The sequence below is a fragment of the Chaetodon auriga genome, chromosome 17, assembly GCF_051107435.1.
Source record: "Chaetodon auriga isolate fChaAug3 chromosome 17, fChaAug3.hap1, whole genome shotgun sequence".
NCBI lineage: Eukaryota > Metazoa > Chordata > Actinopteri > Chaetodontiformes > Chaetodontidae > Chaetodon > Chaetodon auriga.
Genome location: NC_135090.1, coordinates 10,919,442 through 10,927,500, shown reverse-complemented (window position 1 = coordinate 10,927,500; position 8,059 = coordinate 10,919,442). Strand labels below are relative to the sequence as shown.

General features: G+C 41.8%; 1 protein-coding gene across 3 annotated transcripts in view; it reads right to left on the bottom strand.

Annotated features, from left to right (window-relative positions):
• The window catches only part of calcr (calcitonin receptor), a 49,952-nt gene extending 47,498 nt beyond the window's left edge, over positions 1-2,454 (bottom strand). For all 3 annotated transcript variants that reach the window (XM_076754868.1, XM_076754869.1, XM_076754870.1), the window contains exon 1: positions 2,030-2,454. The gene's annotated coding sequence lies outside the window, so the exon portion shown is untranslated. The remainder of the gene's footprint in view (positions 1-2,029) is intronic.
• Positions 2,455-8,059: the final 5,605 nt, after the last annotated feature.

Sequence of the window (8,059 nt, the reverse complement as noted above, 5' to 3'; positions counted from 1 at the left end):
TTACAGGAGTATTGTAGTCCAAGACCCCAAAAAAGATAGTAAAGCAGAAAGAGGCAGCGTCTCCCCGAGTCGTTCACTTCTTTTATTTGGGGTATAAAGCTTTAAAAGCTGTTGCTCAAACACTTGCTGGCCATTAATATCTAATCCGCTTCTTTTTTTTGAATTTGAGGCACGATACCTCTCTAAGGGCCCAGTTTTTGCTTTGCCATCTTCTCATGCAGACCTCCCTGCCTCTCAGCCTTCTCGCTCCTGTCCAAACGGAGAGCAAATTTGCTGCTTGCTCACTCGCCCGCCTCTGACCAGCGCGACGGACCGACAAAGACAGACGGTGTGTGGGATGATGAATGATGAACTTATCTCTGAGACTCAGAAAGCTGCCAGACATGTTGCCAACCCAGCCCAACTCGCTGCAGGGTGCTGTACATATCTCAGCCTGCCTGTCTGCACGCATCTCTTCATTGCTATCGTTCTCATTCCCTGTTGTTTCCGTCTCTCTCTCTCTCTGTCTTTGACAGCCTCACTGTGTGTCTGTTGCTATTCTTGTCTTCGTCTGTACAGCACAATATATGTATATCAGTGCTCCCAATGTGCAGGGAAGTTCCTCGCAGTCATATCACCTCACTTCACTTGCCATTGCCTCTAATCAAACCCCAGATGACACAAGCCATTACTCTAAACACGGTTACGTAAACACAAAGGAATCCCCCAAAGAAGAATCCCAATTTAGCCGCAGGCATCTTCAAGTCAGGCACTTCAGCTTCTGCTCTTAAACAGAGGCACTCGGCTATGATTTTGGCTTATTTTGTTTCCGGCTTGTGGGCCGGTGGGTCCATGAAGGAATGCTTATTTTCCCTTTCTGTGAATTTGCTAATGCAATCAATGTGAGGGTACATAAGGGTGGTTTAAAGCACTGTCAAAAATTCTCACGCAGAAGAGAAGAGTCCTGGGTGGATTTGGCTATAACTCTATAAGTCAACATTTCTTCCTGAGAGCAGAGCAAAAAGCAGCTTTAGTCGCACCCTCTGCACAGACACTGCTCTGCAAGTGTGGTACTACGACTAATACAGCAAGTGGAGAAAGGCTGCATGCATTGACCTTTAATCTGTGTATACGCGTCTACGCTTGTGCACTGTGTGCAGCCTGATTGCTCATTTTATGTGTGTGTTTCAGTGTGTGTTTGTTAGCGTGTAAATGATATTTATCACTGGGAACACAACAGATGCCTCTCCATTCTTTTTTCTGTTAATTTGTCTGAAGAGAAGCAGCAGCCTGTACGGATGCAACGCAATCATATGTGTGCGTGAGCATGTACTGTGTGGCGATGTGTAAGTCGTGAGTGTGTGTATGTGTGACAGACTCCTTCACATCTCTTTGGCTGCAAAGAGGACACGTTCATGTGCGCAGTTTGAAAATCCCTCTTTGGATTTGCACTGATTCATTGAGGTGTATCCAATCTGCAGAAGTTGTTTATGGTATCCCTGAGCATTGAATATTCAACACCCTGTGGAGCATTGCATTTCCCAGAATTCCTCCAGGAAAAGCCCAAAAACACTGAATAATACACAGTGTATTATGCATGCACCCATAACAATTTTAAAGCAAATGAGGACTCTTTCCAGCCTTTACTGCAGTTTTTAACCACATACACAGAGCATCAAAGAACAACTGCACAGCACAACATGAGTATGAGTCACATGCTGCATTTTCAGTATTTTGCCTTTGCTGAAAATAATCTTGAGCTAAGCTGGCGTTTAGATTTAAACACTCCCTCTACACGCTATAGAATCATAATCCTTTTACACCATTAAATGAAAATCCAATTCATATTGCGTGTCACGGTCATCACATGCACAGACAGGCGGATTCTCCTTCAGCAATCAGAAAAAAAAATGTGACATCAAATAATGCAAACTGGGATTTAAAGTGACTGACCCACTGCAAACATGATCCCCTGAGCTGACTCACATTTACACCTTTGCCAGCAGTGGCATACAGAAGTTAAGAGGAAGATCCTGAGTCGGTCACTTACTTCAACAGATTTTTAGAGAGCGTCCACAGAGAAAGAGACAGATGCTGAGGAGGTTCAGAGCAGCAGCGCGGTGCTGTCCTTCCTCGGAGACTGACTCCCAGCTTCTGCGCTCCTATTTAACGCGGCGTCAATAGAAAAAAAAAAACTTTTTTTTTTTTTTTTTATCCACGAAGATAAAAGCCACAATAAAAAATCAATCAAATGCTGCTACTGCCGCGGCTTCGCCCAGGTGTGTGCCGTTTTATGAGCTGAATTAATGACCGGCGGTGCGCGGTGGAGGAGCGCCGGGCAGGGCGCCGGTCTGGAGCCGTTATGAGCGGTGACAGTTGACTGCCCGGTAATCCAAGTGCGTCTTCAGCCTCCCGTTTACGCGGACGAGCGTGTGGCGGTGGAGCTCCTCCTCGCCTTGTCTCTTTCTTTGTGTTATGGACAGACACGCACACACACATATACACACACAGCGAGCGGAGGACAGCGTCTCCACCGCGTGTGTGTGCAGTGTTTGGACGTATATGGTATTTGGCATTAAAACAAACACTGTAATGGAGAAATGAAAGTAATGTGATACAGCTGTTCGTCTAGAATTGATTTTTTTTTTTTTTTTTAACGTTACATAGGAGCGTTTTTCTCATCTCCTGTCACATCACTGCATCTGTAATTCATTTTAAAGACTGTAAATAGATCAATAGATACATATATCTTAATCATCAATAATATATAGAGTATATGGTGAAAGGATCTGTGACAAATCACATAAGAAATGGCTATCAAATTGATTATCTAATCACTGTGGGCTCATCAAATCCCCCCTTCACACTTTATGGTCCAACAGTCCCTCAGTTATGGGTGAGGAACATTAGATTTTTTAAGTTGTATCCTGGAGGAGGTCTTTAAGGTTATGTCCACAGGTGACCTTGAAGACCCCCTCATGACATTTGTAAAAGTGTAAGAAAATACGCCTGGAATAATCATCTCTGATAAAGGGGGTTTTCTTTTTAACAAAAAATGAAATGATCTTGTAAAAAATCTTAAAATGAAGCCTATTTCTTTTCCCTCATTGACAAAATCCAAAATCTCCAAACACTGAAAGATGTCTACCACCTCACTCAAAGTCCAGTCTCCACTTGTAATCTCCATAGTGGACCCTGATTGGCGTCCAGCTCTAATATCACAAAGTCATGTTTGCAAGTTTCATGTCTTAAACTTGGATTTTAAGGTTCCCTGTGAAGTTTTAGACCCATGGAAGCGTTATGGAGCTGTTCCATGAGTGGGCCCCAATTTTGTTGCAGGTGAACAGTACACAGTCCTGCGAATGGTGACAGACTATCACTGATCAACAGGTGGCAGTAACACGCAAAGATGTGCTGCAATGCACCAGCAAAGACCGTGAAGAAGAAGACTGCAAGCTAATAAACCAAATGTGAAAATATGCAAGTTAAAATACTGCTATCTGCTTTTTGAGGGAGGAAATTCACTCCATATCAAATGCATTTTGGCGAGAAACACTGACTATAAATATAAGTTGCTTGTATAAAAGAAAAATTCCACAGGACATCTTTAGGTGACAAACTTTCCTCCTTCAGAAGATGAATGTGAAAACAGCCTTCTGGCGTCAAACTCTGCACAGAGGCCTGCATCATTCCTCACAGTGAAAGTCAAACAAACAAGTGAAGGAACAATAAGCTAAACACATTTTTGAGTGGAGGGGGACTTTAAAGCCAGACCTCAGAGAAAAGAGTAAGCCTAAACGTGATGGTGAATGTCTAAGATCTGCTTTTGTTATTGACTCAGTGTTATAATCAGCCATGATGGAAATACAATTGTAATATTTCGTAAATGTTGTGGTGACAGTCATCCTCACTGTGTGGGTATCATTTTTGCCAATTTTAACGATCATTCACATCAGCATGGGAATTAAACACCCATGCTCTTTCCTTATTCTATAAAGCGACAGAATAAGTTGATTTCCACTGGACAACTGATGAGCTGTCGGCAGATGCTGTCCAAAATCCAATTATCATCCTGACAGGGTTTTCCTGCAAATGTGGGGCAATCCAGTCTATTTTGTCTTGAAGTGGGGATATTATTATTGATCTGTTTTTATCTTTTTAAGAAGTGGAGTTTTTTTGAATAAGATAAAGCTCTTGCCTATCGCAAGAGCTTTATTGTCGCAGATAATTTCCTTATTAGAGGCCCGGTAATTTGATGTCTGATAGTCAGATTTGCCATTTAGATAGCTGATGGTGTATAAAACAGACAACATCTGTGGATCCAACACCTCAGGGAGTAAACTGCTTAAAAAGAACAACATTCCACATTGTTGTGATTGTGTCCCACACCTTTCACTATACACTTAATTACACTACAATCAGCTGTTTGTAAATCATAAATTTAACACTCATCTGCCATCATCTCACCCACATGCACACACAAACTCACAGAGTCAGTGGTGGACATGTAGCTGCATATTTATAACACATTATAACAGTGAAAGACACGATGAGGCTGTCATCTCTAAAGCCGTGAGATCTGCAAACAAGCAGGGCTGCCTTCAAACCTGCAGAACAGGCACCACCTGCATCCACCCGCAAAAGAGGGAGAGGAGTCGACAAACACAACCCGCTCGGAGATGTCCGCTATCTACCAAAGCTGAAAACTGCATTGCCCACGTCAGCTGCAGGTGACATACGCATCTGCAGACGCTGGTTAATTAGATTAACCCTGAATTATACTATGTAACAAAGAACGTGGAAGGAGAATCAGTTCATGTTGTGCTTATCCTTCAGAGGACGTCCACCTCTTTGCATCCACACCTCACTGAAACTCATTGTGAACATGCAACACCGTCATCACATCATGAATCCCTCCTTCCACTCCTGCTGGTCACATTTGAAGTTGTTCTGCAGATGGTGTTGTGGTCAGAGGACACTTCCCTGAAAAAGCAAACCCTCTTCGCAGAATCCCCTCATTATGGTCACTTGTGGCGATGATGGAAGGTGGTGGATGAATGAAGAAAATGGTGCTGGAGGGACGCCTGCTTTGTGGGGCATGCAGTGATGTGAGTCTGGAGGATAATGATGCTGGAGAAAAGGCCGTGTGAGTCAACGTTTGAATTTAATAAGATGTCACTTCATCGCATTCTGGCACGAAGGAATGTGATTTTGGTTTTTTTTTGGAGATAAAGAAAACCTCGGAACAACAGATGAGGCTTGAATGATTGTTAGCACTGAATGTTAAAGATTGCGGCGCTCTTCTGCTAATTACGCCCAACAGAAGAGCGTGTGAGGTTCCTAACTAAATCTTATCTTTTCAACAGAAAATTTTAAATCTGGTCTCAACAAAACAACATTAATCATGTTTTTCTAGCAATGTATTGCATTAGAACAGGTTGGAAAGTTTTCACGCTCACTTGAGGCGGTTTTTGCCTTCTTCTGCAATGACAGAACGTCCTTTCTGAATGGAGAATCAGCCCCACCTACTGCTTATCACAATGAACCAAACCGCAATAATAGCATAGTGGTAGTTGATGGAAACATGCATTCATTTGCTTTCTCTTCTCTCAGGATTTGGTTGAATTAGCAAGACTTTTGGATGGAAACCCAGGTATTGCATATTTCCACTGATTTGGCACAAACACATGCAAACCTTTGATGTCTCAGCAGGAAATAATTAGAATGGATGATGTCATCAGGTTGCACATTTTAAAGTTCAATTTTTGACTGACTGTGTTAATCTATGATATTTCATTCACAAATGTCTGATTTTAGTGGAGGCTTCCAGCTGTGAATGAGAAAATGTGCCTACATCCCCATGGTTGCTATCTCTGTCAGGTTTCCATGGAGCAGCTCCATGATTGGTCTCCCGATGACATAATCACTGTTAAGCTTCAGGAAGGACTGAGCTGTATAATATTGTGGAAACAACATTCATCAATTCTATTTTATAGTAACCTTTTAAAGATAAAAGCTGCTATAGTCAATAGTCTTATTAACAATGTGTCAAAAGGCTACCATTATGTGAAGGTGGCCACACGTTCAGCTCATTGTTTTGGTTTTCAGCAAGAAACATCTAACAAACCCAGTGTACTCTACCTACCCAGCATCGAACAACAGACAAAGCTAGTGGAGCATGTAGCCAGTAAAGAGCTACATATTTCCCTCAGGAGCTGATGGAGACCCAAAACAGAAATGAGAAAAGTGTGAATATTGTGATTACATTCAGCAGATGGCCAGAAACACACTTCCAAATGAGTGATTAATAATGATTGTTCTATATCTGCCGTAACTGTTTCCTAACATGTTTTGCCATATCAGCTTAAAATGTTCCGCTGGCCAAAGAATCAGCTAATGCAGGTTTAAGAGGGTGATGCTGTCAACACAGTCTGCTGCCAGGTTGTGAGTGGATTATGTTGTTTCACATCCTTATATTTAAGGATAGGTTTTTGTATGGATCTGGATGTGACGCCAGTCAAGGTTACAACACTGTAACTTTGGAAAACACCTGTGTTACTGGCTAACTCAGGTTTTTTAACAGAATGGACATAAGGAATGATCACAACTCTTTCAACAGACATATTGGCATTTCAGTATTATGTTGGATAGGAAATAATATTAGCTTAACCTACTATCACCTTCCCATAACTTAATACATAACTATATTTAAGATTAAGTCTCAGCTGTGTGATCAGTTGGTTGATTTCAACTTTAAGGTCTCCTCCTACTGTCACAGCACAGTGTTTCTTTCATATTTAACCAGTAAAAGCTCACATCTAATCACCTCCATCGTTGATGTTATATCAGCACTTTTCCTACGATGACAAGTCAAAATATCTGCGGTGAAAAAGTTGCAATACTGAAATGTCAGATGTTACATTTAGAGACAAACCTGGAGAGCTCAAATAACTACATACATTAGCCTATTCTCATAAATATGTGCTCAGTAAGTGTCTGCTCACATCCTTGATCGGTCATCAATAATATATCCAGATTCATTTGCAACATCTTCAGTTTGCATACAACCAACTCATTCAGGGAATTTCAGCTCTTTCTGTTCAGCCTTCTCATGGGGAGCATGTGGTGGGCCAGCTTTCCCACATGTAATATGTATTACAATTATTATTATTAAGCAGCAAATTCAATTGTGCAAATGTGTTTAGCTGCTGAGTCTGCAGAGAGCTGCTGAACAGGAGCTCGATATAAAGTCCTCAACCTCTGAGATGCTGGTAATTGAAGCGCACAGGTGAATAAGAAGAGGAAAAAGCTCCAGCTCACATTGAAATCTTTATTTTTATCTATTTTATTTTACAACCCTGCCGGAAAAAAAGAATCATCGTCTGGCTTAGGGGAAAAAATAGGCATCTGTATTGGTTCGTTCTGCTCAAATCGTTTTTAATCTTCCCAACCTTGATGAAAAGGGATTCTGTCACATTTGCGGGAGGGTGAAAGCAGTAGATTTATTTGCAGCTATGAGTCATCTGCTGTGAAAGAGATGCTATTCTCACACAACAAAAGCACAGTATGATTGTTACAGTAAAGACCTGTGCCCACCGGGTGGGATTTGGTCAATAATTTGTTCATTTCTAACTCTTACACAATATTTTTGAACGTTTCTTAATTACCAAAACAAGTCTGTCATAGAAATTAGTATTCACCAAAAATCAATTACTGCTTCACTAGCAAAGCCCAGGCAGGGTGACATTACATAAGCACTTGACTTGTAGTGAACGTCTACATGCACGTGCACAGGTAGCGCACACGCTGACAAATGAATCTCCTCCAGTTGGCATTTCTCCGGGAATCAATTGGTAATCTGAAACGGCCTCCAAAACGTCTCAGTCGCAGAAGTGTAACGTTCTCCGATTTGTTTAATTATGTAGCGGCTACATGTGTTTGGCAGCCAGACAGACAGTGAAGAACAGCCCAGATATTCACCTCCAGACACATCAATATTAGGTGTGTGAGGTGTGAGGGAGGAGGGTGTGTGTGTGTGTGTGTGTGTGACATATTCCACTTTACCCAACAGAGGGTGGTG